The sequence below is a fragment of the Acinonyx jubatus genome, chromosome A1 (assembly GCF_027475565.1).
Source record: "Acinonyx jubatus isolate Ajub_Pintada_27869175 chromosome A1, VMU_Ajub_asm_v1.0, whole genome shotgun sequence".
In the NCBI taxonomy this organism is placed as follows: domain Eukaryota; kingdom Metazoa; phylum Chordata; class Mammalia; order Carnivora; family Felidae; genus Acinonyx; species Acinonyx jubatus.
In genome coordinates this window covers 59,670,949-59,684,316 of record NC_069380.1, presented here as the reverse complement: position 1 = coordinate 59,684,316, position 13,368 = coordinate 59,670,949, and the positions used below count along the sequence as shown (strand labels likewise).

Sequence of the window (13,368 nt, the reverse complement as noted above, 5' to 3'; positions counted from 1 at the left end):
TTTGTTTTTGTTTTTTGCAGTGAGAACATTTAAGATTTACTCCCTTAGCATCTTCCATGTATATAATGCAGTATTGTTAATTATAACCACCATGCTGTTCATTAGGTCCCCAGAACTTATTTATTTTACAACCTTACAACTTCACCAACATCTCCCTATTCCCCCTGTCCCTCCCCAGTCCCTGGTAACCGCTGTTCTATAAATTTAAGTTCAGCTATTTTAGATTCCATGTATCAGTGATATGGTACTGTATTTGTCTTTCCTTTTTGACGTATCACTTAGCATAATGCCCATGTTATTGCAGATTGCAAGATTTCCTTCTTTCTCATCATTCTCACCCATTATTATATATCATATATAATATATGTATTATTATATAACATTATATTATTACACACACACACACACACACACACACACATATACGTACACAGACCACATGTTCTTATCCATTCATTCATACAATCCAGCAATTGCACCTCTGGGTATATATCCAAAGAAATCGGGACCTTGAAGAGATAGCTACACTCCTGTGTTTATTGCAGCTTTAGTCACAATAGCCAAAATATAAAAGCAGCCTAAGTGTCTCCATGGTGTTAACTGTAATGCTTCTCTGAAGCACTAGAACACAGAGCAGAACTAAGTGACATGGAAGAGTAGACAGTTTCCTATCATCTGTGTTTTAATCTCTCATTTATTTCCTTTCTCTTTCACTTTATGTTGCTCTCATGTTTCCGGGACAACCCACTGAATCTCTAATGTCTCGTGAAGATCTGCTCAACATTAATTCTTATCTGCTTAGCATCCTTTAATCGGAGAACTGTGCTCTTTTCAATGTGACAAATAACTAATCTGAAAACCTAATTGCTAATTGTGTGTAAAAGGAGTATTCATTATTCATATGCTCATAAAAGGTTAGGGTTATGCTTTAACAAGTAACTTTTTGCATAAAAATATTAAATCAATAGTATAAAATAGAATAAAAGCTAAATTATCTTCATCCAAAAGGACTATTTTGAAACTATTTTTTATTTACACTTTCTTTTCAATTGACCATATCACCATATAAAATTTAATAATTGAAATACTATTGTGGAGTGCAATCATGTGTTAATACATCCAGTGAACATTTATTGAATATTTACATTGAGTTTGGAATTTGTTGACTGGTGTTTTGCTGAGGTAGCTTCAGACCAAAGAGCTTATTGTGTATTTGAAGATGAGACAAATAAGTAGAATAATGCCAAAGCGAGGGACAGCACTATTTTAAAGTCATGTATGGGTGCTGTAAAAACACATTGGTGAGCAACTGATGAAATTCCTGAGAAGAATTTAAATCAGAAAAGAAATGAGACATTGAGGATGCAAGGATTTTTACTATTAAAAAACTAATATTAAAGATCCATAATTATGGATTATGCAATGAACAAAACTGTAGGCAGAAAGAAGAGAACACTAGAAGAGGAGGAAGCATGATGTATAAAGGGAGCTGCAAGAACATGTGCAAAGTTCAAGTGTATATACTTGTACTTAAGTATATGGAGAAGGTATGGGGAATAGGAAGGGCAATTCTGGATGAAACCAATGACAGGTCACGAAGGACATTGCAGGCCGTGCTGGGAATTTTGCTCTTTATTCTCAGTGGTGTTTGATTTCTTGATGAATATTAAGCAAAAACTCATGTGATTATTCATGGTAGGAAGATTATTTTCTTTTTAAAGAACAGAAACCAGACTCAGGAAACAAGACTGGAAGCATGGATGATGGTTATATAGTGACTGCACTAAATCAAGCTTGGAAACATGAGGGGCTGAACTAAAGTCATAAATGATTTTAAATTGCTAGAACTTGGATTTTTCAGGGGGAGATGTTGATGACTCTTGGTTTCTGAATTTTCCAACTGAAATATTTAAAACTGTGTTTGTGTCTCACTTGTAGCCTACGTCAGTCAGGAGTAGAAGTTGACAGTAGTACCAACGTGTCCCCCCTGGATAAAAAAAATTGGTCACAATTGTTGGGGGTCCCCAAATAAGATGCATGTGGCCCAAATAAGAGCTATAGAGAATGAATGAGAGTGGGGCAGACATATGCAGGTGTATACAGGTGTTTGTATGTTTGTTTTCCTGAAAGGTGCAGAAGCTGGGCACATTCTCAGCTTTTTATGACAGAATTTTGATAATAAGAGAAATGGTGATTATTAAATCATGGTTGGAGCCACCTGGAGGAGAATGGTAACTCTGTGGGTGAGTTAAATTTAAAGGAACTTGCAACAGTTTGTGTGTGAGAGCCCCACCACAGGAAGGTTTTCAGGGGAGACTTTGGAGACATATTACAATAGAAAAAATATACCTTTAGACACGTATATCTATATCTATATAGTTCCTTTCTCTCCCTCATACCCCCCAGCGATTAGGGTTGTTCTCCCACGCAATACCACAAAATCAGTGTGCTCTATCCCAGTAGAATAACTTCACCCTGAGAGTGGGAGGGAAGTCTCATTTGCTTAATTTCTTTGCAGCAGTCTTGGGCAATTGCCTCACAGGATTGTGCCCCTCTCACTGCCTACAAATGGGTCAACTTCTGATAACAGCCATAAATTCAGCATGGAGCTGTATACTCCACATCAAAACAATAGAGTCCTTTATTTGTGCCCAGTCTGTTAAAGTGAATGTTTCCATGTGTGATTTGACGATAGATCCAGCCAGCAACAGTGACAGTCTGTGAGGTGCGGACTTGATCAGCAGCTCCATAGCAATTGGTCACATCAGAGTTCAGGCCCTTAGCACGTACACTAGTCAATGTGTCATCTTCTGTTTCCTTAGGAATTTGTCTTTCTCAGAAAACTCTCCCAAGTAGGGCCAAAAGCAGCCTTAGAACAGTCGGGACCCACCACTGCAAGAAACTCTGAAATATTACCTGTCTCCAAAAGGAATAAGGTTGGCTCAACATGCTACAGGAGAAGGTGGGCTGTAAAGTTGTTCAGGGAATACAATGGTCCCTTAATTAGCATTATGCACTCATCACTTTCACAAGTGAACTATCCAAAGTTTCAGTGATTCACCTGGTTTTGCACATAGCAGTTGCAAATTTTACATTTTCATGCTTAGTATCAGCACATGTCTCTGTAACTTACCTGGAAGGGATCAGAAATTTCTGCCTACCCAGGAGGACCTAAGGCTGACTACAATAGCAATGAGAAAGTCTACTTGCCCAGAGGATGGTTAGCAGCCGCCTTTGAATCTGCTTCCCCATTCCACAAGTTCTCTTCACTGGCCCACCAGGACTCATTCTTCCCTTCCAGGAAATCATGTCTTTGTCAGCATCCCATCTCCATTGCCAAAACCATCAAGAACTGTAAAGGGTGTTACCCCATATGCAAGTTTAAACATTAGCCTCTTACTATTTCATGAGTGCTGTCTGAAGATATCACCCTTTTAGATGATAGGAGGAATTAATGAAGGAATTAATTATTAGATGAAGGAATTAATCATTTCAATGGCTACAGTCAATGTATCAAGTTCTTATTGCACCTGTTCTGTAAACCTGTATTTCTAAAGAGTGATATAAGAAGAGGTGATTTTTGCACACACAGTGGAGTGAATTATAGGAGAGGAGACTTTTTCTTAGGAACTCAAATCTTTTATAATTGACAGTAAACATACCTGTTATCTGCTCTGGAGGGAAATACTCTATCTTCCAAGGCTGTTTGCTATACACACATCCTTCAAAAGATACTTTAGAAATAAGGCATTCTGGCCTCTGCTCAACTCATGTGTGTACATGAAGGACATCCATGGAGAGTTGTCTCTAAGTATGCAAAAGTGGGGAAAAGGGAACTAAAGGAACAAATAAAATAAATTTTTTTTGCTGAAGAAAAAAATTGGGATCTTTATCTGGGACCTTGCCTCATGCATCGATGAAATTCTCAATACCCACGTTTACAAGATGCCTCCTTTTAAAAAAGGTCTGTAATAAAACTAGATTACAGCATAATTCAGTTAGAGAAGTGCAAAGCCTCCTTCTGGAGGGCACAGCCTATGTACTGAAAATGTTGGATTACTTTGCAAAGTTGTATTGGAGGAAATCTGCCATTAGATTTGATAGAGTAACTAAAACAGGACTTACCCAACCATCGCTTTTTGAACATTAGAACATGGGCAGGACCTCGAGGCCCTTCCCAAACTGCAATGTAGGAAAACAGATCCTGAACAGAGCACAGCCTCACTGATTTAAGGAGACAGAGATAAAAGTTCAAAGTTACAAGGTGCTTGTAACATAAACTTGTTTGCATCTTTACTGTTTCATTTCATTGCCACTTTTCCCATATTCCAGAGTTTCATTTAGTATACTATATATTATTTTTACATGTTCTCTAGTTCTCTTTCAAAACATGATAAAAAGAATACCATACAAAAGTTATGTATTTATGATTGCTGAAGTGTTGACTCTTGGGTGGGACCCAAGATATGGGGAGATTGTTTCAAATTAAAGCATTTGATATTATCCTGAGTATGTGTGTGTCTGTCTGTCTCTCTTTTCTTTTCCAATGTAATGAAGGTTTACTTTTTATATCATGGTGTTTCATGTCTGTCTTTTATGATTAGAAACCCATATATAGCTTAACTGTATTTCTACAAAATTTGTAATTTACTAGCTTTTTTCAGATTTTTTAGTAAAGGATCATGTCTACATAAGTCTATTCTTTGAAATCTTTGAGTAATTTATGTTTTTGAAATAGTGGCTGGTCTTTTTAATAATTATTCCTTCGGTATGATCACTAGTGGTAGTATTTAGACTCACTTCTAACCTTCTTATATTTGCTACATTTCTTCAGTACTTGAGGATATTTTTTTCTGACCATTTCACTGTTTGTACTTTCCTACTTTCAGAAGAAATGTATAATATATATGTACGCATATATATGCATATGTATATATGTTCTATAATCAAGTTTAGGATAAAATACCCCTTTTTGTAAAAATAATTTAAAATTATAACTAGTCTATTCTGTCATCTTTTTAATCTTGTGTAACTATATACATTATTCTGTACCTCATATAATTTTCTCTTTGCACTCATAGAATTTTATAAAGTCAAATGATCCAAAATACCATGATAACTTTTAATGTTTAATTATCTAATTATTACACCTTGGCCAGTGAGAGACCCTTTAAGATGGTTTCAACACATCTTGAATGTACTTTAAATGTTAGTTAATGATGAGAGAGTTCACATCAGCCTATTTCTTTTTCCTACCCAAAGCCATGAAATCAGGGGTCCTCTAAGGATACCTAGTAATTTTTACAGAAATTAGTAACAGAAATGAAAATAACATCTGAATGATTTTGTAGGGGGTTCATGAAATTTTTTCATGGACTAATCTGTAGCTATTCTATTAAAATACTTTTAGAAATGATAGAGCTGGAAGATGTCTTTTTGTAACTGATTTCCAACTAATGTTTCTGTTATAACATGTACCTTTCTTAGAGTGTGAGGCTTCGTAGACACCAAAGATACTCTCATGCCTTGATGTATATCCTCTCTTCCTTTAAAACTTAAAGGATGTTATACTGTTGATGCCCTGAATTTCTATGTCAGTTAGAAATTTAGATTTATGTCAATTTAGAATTATAGATAAATGATATGATATTAATGAGGAATAGCAATGGTATAGATTGATTTTATAAGGACTGAGCAACATCTTATAAAGATATAGTTGTTTTCAAAGCTTTTGTTCTAACTGAAGTTTCAGTGTAGGGCAGCCAAGCCCAGTATATCACAGAATAAGTCAGCCTTTCCAGACTTCCTTACTACAATTCCTTGGGCATACATTTAAAGGAACGTGAGTTGACACTTTCATCTCCCAGCCTGAGCTTCCAAAGCTACAAGTCTTGAAACCATTCTTTCTCCCCCATTAACTTCATCCCCCATATCCAATTTATTGTCAAATTCTCTTACTTATATTTCCTGGATATTGTTAGACTCCATCCTCTCTTCAAGGTCATCACTGTCACTGCCTATGATAAAGCTGATGCCATTTCTCCTCCCATTTATTGAATTATCCTCCTAACTTTTCTCTGTTCCTCCAGTTTTGACCCTTTCCTGCAATTCCTTTTCAGCGTACTGTCAGTAACTTTTATAAAATGAACATATGATACTACTTTTTTTTCTTAAAGTGCTTCCATGGTTTTCTACTACATTTAGAATAAAACTCAAACACCGAGGCATGGCTTAGGAAACACTTCATTCTCCTGATAGTCTCTTCAGCCTTTCATGACATCTAAACTTGCTAAACTGAGACATTTTTTCAAAACTGCCATTTCCTTTTTCTGACTCATAAACCTCTCTCTGAAATGTTCTTGCTAAACTATTTTTTCTTCCTCTGGGGAAATATTACTTGTTCTTTAAAATTTGGTATATATATATATATATATATATGTTTTTGTTAAGGATCTTACCTACTGTTTCCCCGGTGGATGGAATAATGCTCCCTCACCCCTGAAGACATCCAAACCCCGATCTCCAGACATATGTTACTTAACATGGCAAAAGGACTTACAGATGTGATTAAGGATAAGGATATCGAGGTAGGGAGACTTTCCTGCAGTGCCTGGGTGGACCCAATCTAATCATGATTCCCTAAAAGTGGAAGAGAAAGGCAGAAGAGTGATTTCAGAAAGATGCACTGTGAGGACTAGACCTGCTATTGCTAGGTTTGAGGGGAAAAGGAGAATAGGAGCCAAGAAATGTGGCAGCCTCTAGAAGCTGGGAATGTCCTTAGTTTACAGTCAGCGAGAAAATAGAAACCTTACTCCAATAGCAGCAAGGAACTGAATTCTTGCAATCATACAATTGAGCAAAGTGGTGGATTTTGTTCTGGGAGCCTCCAGAAAGGAACATATTCCTATAGACATTTTGATGACCCATACGGCACTTCTGACCTGCAGAACTAAAAGGATGTCCAGAACTATATGGATGTCCTTTGTATGTATGTATGTATGTGTGTATGCAGCTGGGATTTTCTTTATTAAAACATTCATAACACAGTACTATGATGTCCATTGACTTGTCAGTGTCCCCAGTAAACTGCAGCCTCCTAGTTGGCACTGTCTATATTCCTGACAACTTCAGAATTCCTGGGACATGGTAAATATTCAATAAATCATTGATGAGTTAATGTATAAATATAGTACTATTCATACATTTAATTTATCCTCTGTGCTTTCTTATAAATGAAAATATCCTTATATTTCCTATTTAATTTTTAAATTTAAGTGTCTCCTTCCCCTTTGTTTTTTTTTCTTTTATCTTCTTTTAATTCTCTCCATTCTTTTACTCTTTTTTTCGCCTTTTCTTTCTCTTATTACATCTGCCTCTTTCTATAAAAAATGTTTCAATATTTATCTTCCAAGTATCAATAGATTTTGCATTGAATAAAATTTTTCTTCACAAGTCCAAAAAACCCCAACAGAACTTAACACAGGTATATTAAATTTGACAATTTAGTACAGCTTACTGACAACCAAGTTATAGCTTATTTATTATAAGCTATGATAGATTATTTGAGGATTAATGGGCTAAGCAAGGTGCTGTCATATTTCCATTTTAAATTAGATAATGGTAAATGGGAGAAGTTTCAATAGATTATATGTAAAGTGACAACTCCACACTGTATTTCATTGTAACTACTTATAAAACTTTTTAAATTTCTTAAGAACTGAAAGAATTTTCAAGTAAACCCTGTGAGCATTGGTTAATAACTTAGCATCATTATACTGATTATAGTTTTTCATGTATGAATATTATATTGCTTATTTTTAGTATACATAGGGTTTCATTGCATATTCAGTTAATATTAGTTTAATTGATTAATAAATTTAACAGCCTTAGAAATTAGTATGACTTTGATCTTTACTCATAACATGAATACTTTTAAGTGCAAATAGATCTAGGAAAAGAGAGAGAGAGAGAAAGTCATGGTATAGTTAGTAAAATTTGTCTCTAGACATCATGGAGAAGTATTATTACAATTATTGCAGTATGTCCTTTCCAAATTGTACATTTGTCCTCTGATTTCCCCTTTCTCAGAATCCTATAAAGTCAGAGTGGAAAAGAGATGTTTTTTTTTACATCTAACAAAACGGTGTACACTTTGAGTCTTCTAACAAAATGGATTATAATATTTATTTTTATTTTCCCTTTGAGTAATACATTGCTGTTTCCTTCCAAATAGTTACACAGTCGTGGAACATCTGATAAGCTGGTGTTTAGGGGGGTAAATTTTAGTTTCAAGTAGGCCACAACTAACTGTAGAAGAGGATGGAAATAAATTCTCTGGAGTATATTCCCTGCTAAATGAAGATGGACTAGGTGAGGAATTTTTCAACTCTGCTCCTTAGGTTTCCGGTGGGTTTTTTAGAAAGTGTCTCATGAGCCAACTCAGGATAACCAAAATAAGGGTCTAGCATTCAAGGGATTGGACCCTCTCTCTTCACTTCAGACAGAGTAACTTCACCTATTTTTGTTTTCATGTCAAGTACTAAGATTCTGTGCAATATGTACAGGAAACTTTTATAACACTTCTTTGTTTAAAGTGCTGAATTTTGGTACATCAGATACTTAGTCTAAATCTAAAACTCTACACTTCTAAGTAATTTGTGAAAGGTTTCAGGGTTTGTGAATGGTGGAATCTGAATCCAATTTGAGTCAGGGTAGTTTCACTATTCATGTTAATACTACAACAACATGAGTTGGCTTATTATTTATTTCAGCCAGGAATCTTTCATTTTTCTCTTGGAATTCCTTAAGACATTGCAATGTATTCTCCAGAATTAAAGATTAGAATTTTTTTTTTTTTTTTTTTTTTTTTTTGTACACCACATCTTAATTACTGTTCTAAACTGCTATTGCTTGAGTCCAGCAGAGCAGTGTGATTTGTCAGGGCTACCATATTTTTTGTCAAAAAATTGGTAAAAACAATCACTTTAGATATTAGTTCTTTGAGAGTAGAGGCACTGCCTTTCATGTTGACCGATTTATTCTTAGAGATGAGTGCAGTGACTGGGCATAGCAGATCCTCCATACGTGTGTATTTAGTAAGTGAATCTGCTTCTTTTAGATTGGTTTCTTCATTGCATATGTTCAGTATACCACTTAACAGATTTTTAATTGATAACAGTTAACTATAATCCAGTAACAATATGTAGGTACAATAGATAACAATAATCTAGTTCACTAGACAGTGAACACTTTGACAGTGTAAGTTGTACCTTTGTCAACAGAACATGTTGGCTTCTTTCCTGTGGTTTTGATCACACCATCCAACTACCAAAATTGAGTCCCTGCTATACTTCTTTAGGCCTGTTTATTTACTTATTTTTAATATATATATTTTTTTTTAATTTTTGAGACAGAGAGAGACAGAGCATGAACGAGGGAGGGTCTGAGGGAGGGTCGGAGAGAGAGGGTCGGAGAGAGAGGGAGACACAGAATCTGAAACAGGCTCCAGGCTCTGAGTTGTCAGCACGGAGCCCAACGCGGGGCTCAAACTCACGGAGCGCGAGACCATAACCTGAGCCGAAGTCAGAGGCTTAACTGACTGAGCCACCCAAGCGCCCCAATCTTTAGGCCTGTTTAACTCATACTTCCTTGTCATGGAGCAGGTTTACATCCTATGCAAACAATTTCCAAATTATTGTTTATCCTACAGTCTGATGGATTTTTTCCTTTCTGTCCTCCCACTATTCATTTTTTTTACTATTGCATTTTGTATCACTTCCATTTTCCAATGTGATTATTTTTGGCATATAAATAAATTCTTATTAAACTAATATTTAATCAAATACCATGATCTCTGTAAATAACATACACTTGAAAGGTTCTTTCCTTTTTTTTTTCCTAAATGAATCTTATTTTAAGCTGTCCCAATAACGTATTTCCTGTTTAAAGACTCAGTAATAAGAAGTGTTTACAGTTTTCTGATGATTCACAATTGAAGTCCTCTGTATATAATTTACTTAAATACCATGATCTCTATAAATTACTTATGTTTGAAAGGTTCTTTTCTTTTTTTTCCCCCTAAAACAAATCTTACTTTAAGCTGGCCCAGTAAGACATTTCCTATTTAAGGACTCACTAACAAAAAGTGTTTATAGTTTTCCAGTGATTCATACTTGCAGTCCTATGTATATATTAAGGAGATATTTTTATTTTAGCCAAAAAAGATGAAGTTGTTTTGAATTTATCTTATAAACAGTAATTCTTTGGGTTAATAATTTGTCTTTATGTATAAATAGAAATAGTCAATTACTATTAATTTTTTAAAATAGGGGCACCTGGCTGGCTCAGTTGGTAGAGCATACAACTCTTGATTTCAGAGTCATGAGTTCAAGCCCATGTTGAGCATAAAGCTTACTTTAAAAAAAATAATAATATTTGTAAGAGGAGTCTTTTATCTAAACAAACATGTAACAAAATATCATATGTTAATTGTAAAATAAATGTTCATGCAAATGTACATGTTATAAGCTACTTTTATATTAACTTTCTCACCATTATAAAATTAGTTTCCTATCGATTTTTCCAAGCTTGTATTTTTCAGATATATTTTGAATCATTTGGTATACAATTAGGAAAAAACAATTTTACAAAATTAAAGAAAATTTACCCTCAATTTACATTATGTATTTCTAGTTTCCAAGCCATCAGCATTGTACAAAACTGGTAATTTTTTTACAATTGCGTTACAAGGAAAATTCAACTTATGGCAGATCATACTCTTTTCAGCAAGCCAGTTTCTAAGATAGCAAAATATTTTCACATTTGAACATGATAAAGTTTTGATGATAACTTTCTAGCTCGATGTTAAAATATATTTAATGATAATGCAGTTTTTCAAATGTTTATTTTCAATAAAAAATATGGAAGTAGCAGAAGAAGGTAGTAGGCTATTTTGTGACAACTGTTGTTTATACCTAATCAAATACGTATTAAAGGGTTAAAAAACAGTACTTTGTCAAAAGATTGCATTATTCATAAGTCAAAGTGAAAATAATGTTAAATGAAGTATAGCTTTTATTATTTTTGGATGTGATATTTGAAGAAATTCTAGATAAATTAAGATAAAGTATATGTTTTTTGAGACTTAAAACTGGCTTCCGACATTTTCAAAGGTTTAGGCTAATAATACTGGCTCTTTTTAAAGCCTAACTTCAGGTTGCATGGGTATTCCATTTCAATCACTGAAATGAGGGAAACGGTGACTGACAATAATGATTAAAGTTGTTTTCTGATACACAATATAATGAAAATATTTTTTTTTAACATCTGAGAAAATTTTTCTGAAAGCAACTTTATTTAACCTGGCATATTGCCATTACCATAGATAGCTTCATGAAGCTCTTAGCTTTCTTATTTATTTATTTATTTTTTTTATTTATTTATTTAAACACATAACATGAGATCTACTCTCAACAATTTTTTAAATGTGCAATACATTATTGTTAGTTACAGGCACTGTATTGTACAGCAGATCTCTAGAATTTATTCATTTTTCATACAAACCTTATACCCATTGAACAACTCCCCAGTTTCCTCTCCCTTGTTTTTTTTGGGTTCTATATTAGTAACTGGATTTTAAGCCATCAATATTATTCTAACCCTTGGTTTCATGAACCAGTCTTTTCATATATTACTGAAAACTGAAATTATTGAAATTCCTGTTCATACTGTTGTTGCTAAATTAACAATTAAATTCCAGGCTGATTATTGAGTATTTCCTTCATGTTAATGGGTTTGGGCTCAACCACTGACTTACTGAGTTTTTATAGGAATTGAAAGGCTTTATCATTGTTTAATTACCCCAGCAATTTTCATGTATTTCCTGGATCCTACAACAAGGCAATCAAGAATAGAATATTAGCAGACACTGATTTCACAGACCATGTGACTTACACAAAAATGTGTAAAGTTTCAGCTCCTTCTCTATAGCACTGAAGTGAAGTGTAATTTTGTTCTCTTAATGCCAATAACCAACCAGAGTACAGTACTGCAGATTAACTGAGGAAATAGTTCTAAATTAAGTCAAAGAGGAAAATAAAATAATATTCTTAAGGTGATGTGTTAACCAACAACAAGAGAATTATATTCTCAGCTGGGTGAATGTTGCTGATATTTATAAATGATCAATTGTATGTCTGTATATCTATTAATCCATTTTATTAGTACTAGCCATAACTTCTCGTACCAGAAGACAAAATTACCTAAGTATATGGTTTTTTCCTCCTTCCTTATCCAGCAGCTGAAAATTATATTTGTGCATGTTGAGCATAAGTAGCCTACACTTGATACATTTGATGTATGTGTAACTTTTGGTTACTAAAAAAATAAGGGATGGAGAACTCTTTCTAAAAATCTGCAGTAATAATGAATTATTCATTCTTGAATGTATTTAGTAAGGATACCACAAAAAGAGAAATTTATTAAAATATAAAAATGAATTTTATCTGGGAGCAATGTTAATTGTTCATAAGAAATCAGGTTTAAATATTTACTCCACAAGGTTTGATCACCAATTTAGTAATACCATCTATTACATATAATTCTGTCTTCTATATTATACATCCCATTCAATATACAGACTCTAAAGTAGAAATTTATACAGTTAAAAGAAAACTAATTTAATGACATAAAACTGGTCAGAATTACTCAAGGGTATATATATATATACCACAGAGAACAAGATAAGATTTAGATTCCTTAGAAGCAGATTTTTTTAAAAGGGTAAATTTAATACCAAAATACAAAGTAATTCAAAGAGCCTAGAAAATACCCAAGTGTTTTTCATACTACTTACTGTTTCTCTCTAAGAGTTGACAAAATAGACAATAGATAGTAATGCAGATGACATGATATGACAAGCAAAGAAAGGAGTTAAAGCTGGAGAAGACAATTAAGTGGTTGTCAAATTAGGAGATGAGGTAGTCATGGGAGAGCACAAATGGGGAGAGATATGAGAGGAACAAAGGATGTGAAAAGCGACTGGTGAAAACATAAGGAATAATATTTAAACTCTAAAATAAATAATGGAACTTTCATTCATGACATTTAATTGTTCTCAGTTTTAAGATCCAAAATACTTAATATGACCCCAAATTCCCTACATAGTCTGGGTCTTTTATCCCTTTTTAAGTTACATGCTCAGCACTCACCTTCAAACTCTCCATCCTCCTCTCCCTTCCCCCTGACTCCCAACTCCTACTCTATACACACACCATAATGTCTATTCTTCATATATACTCATAGTTAATGTCTCAAGGATCCCAGTCATTCATTCACAAGGATCTAGACCTTGAGATATACTGGTGTTTC

At 34.0% G+C, this 13,368-nt stretch overlaps 1 long non-coding RNA gene across 6 annotated transcripts in view; it reads left to right on the top strand.

Moving 5' to 3' along the window:
• Window positions 1–13,368, top strand: part of LOC128314489 (uncharacterized) — a 362,097-nt gene that overhangs the window by 113,599 nt on the left and 235,130 nt on the right. The window lies entirely within an intron of this gene.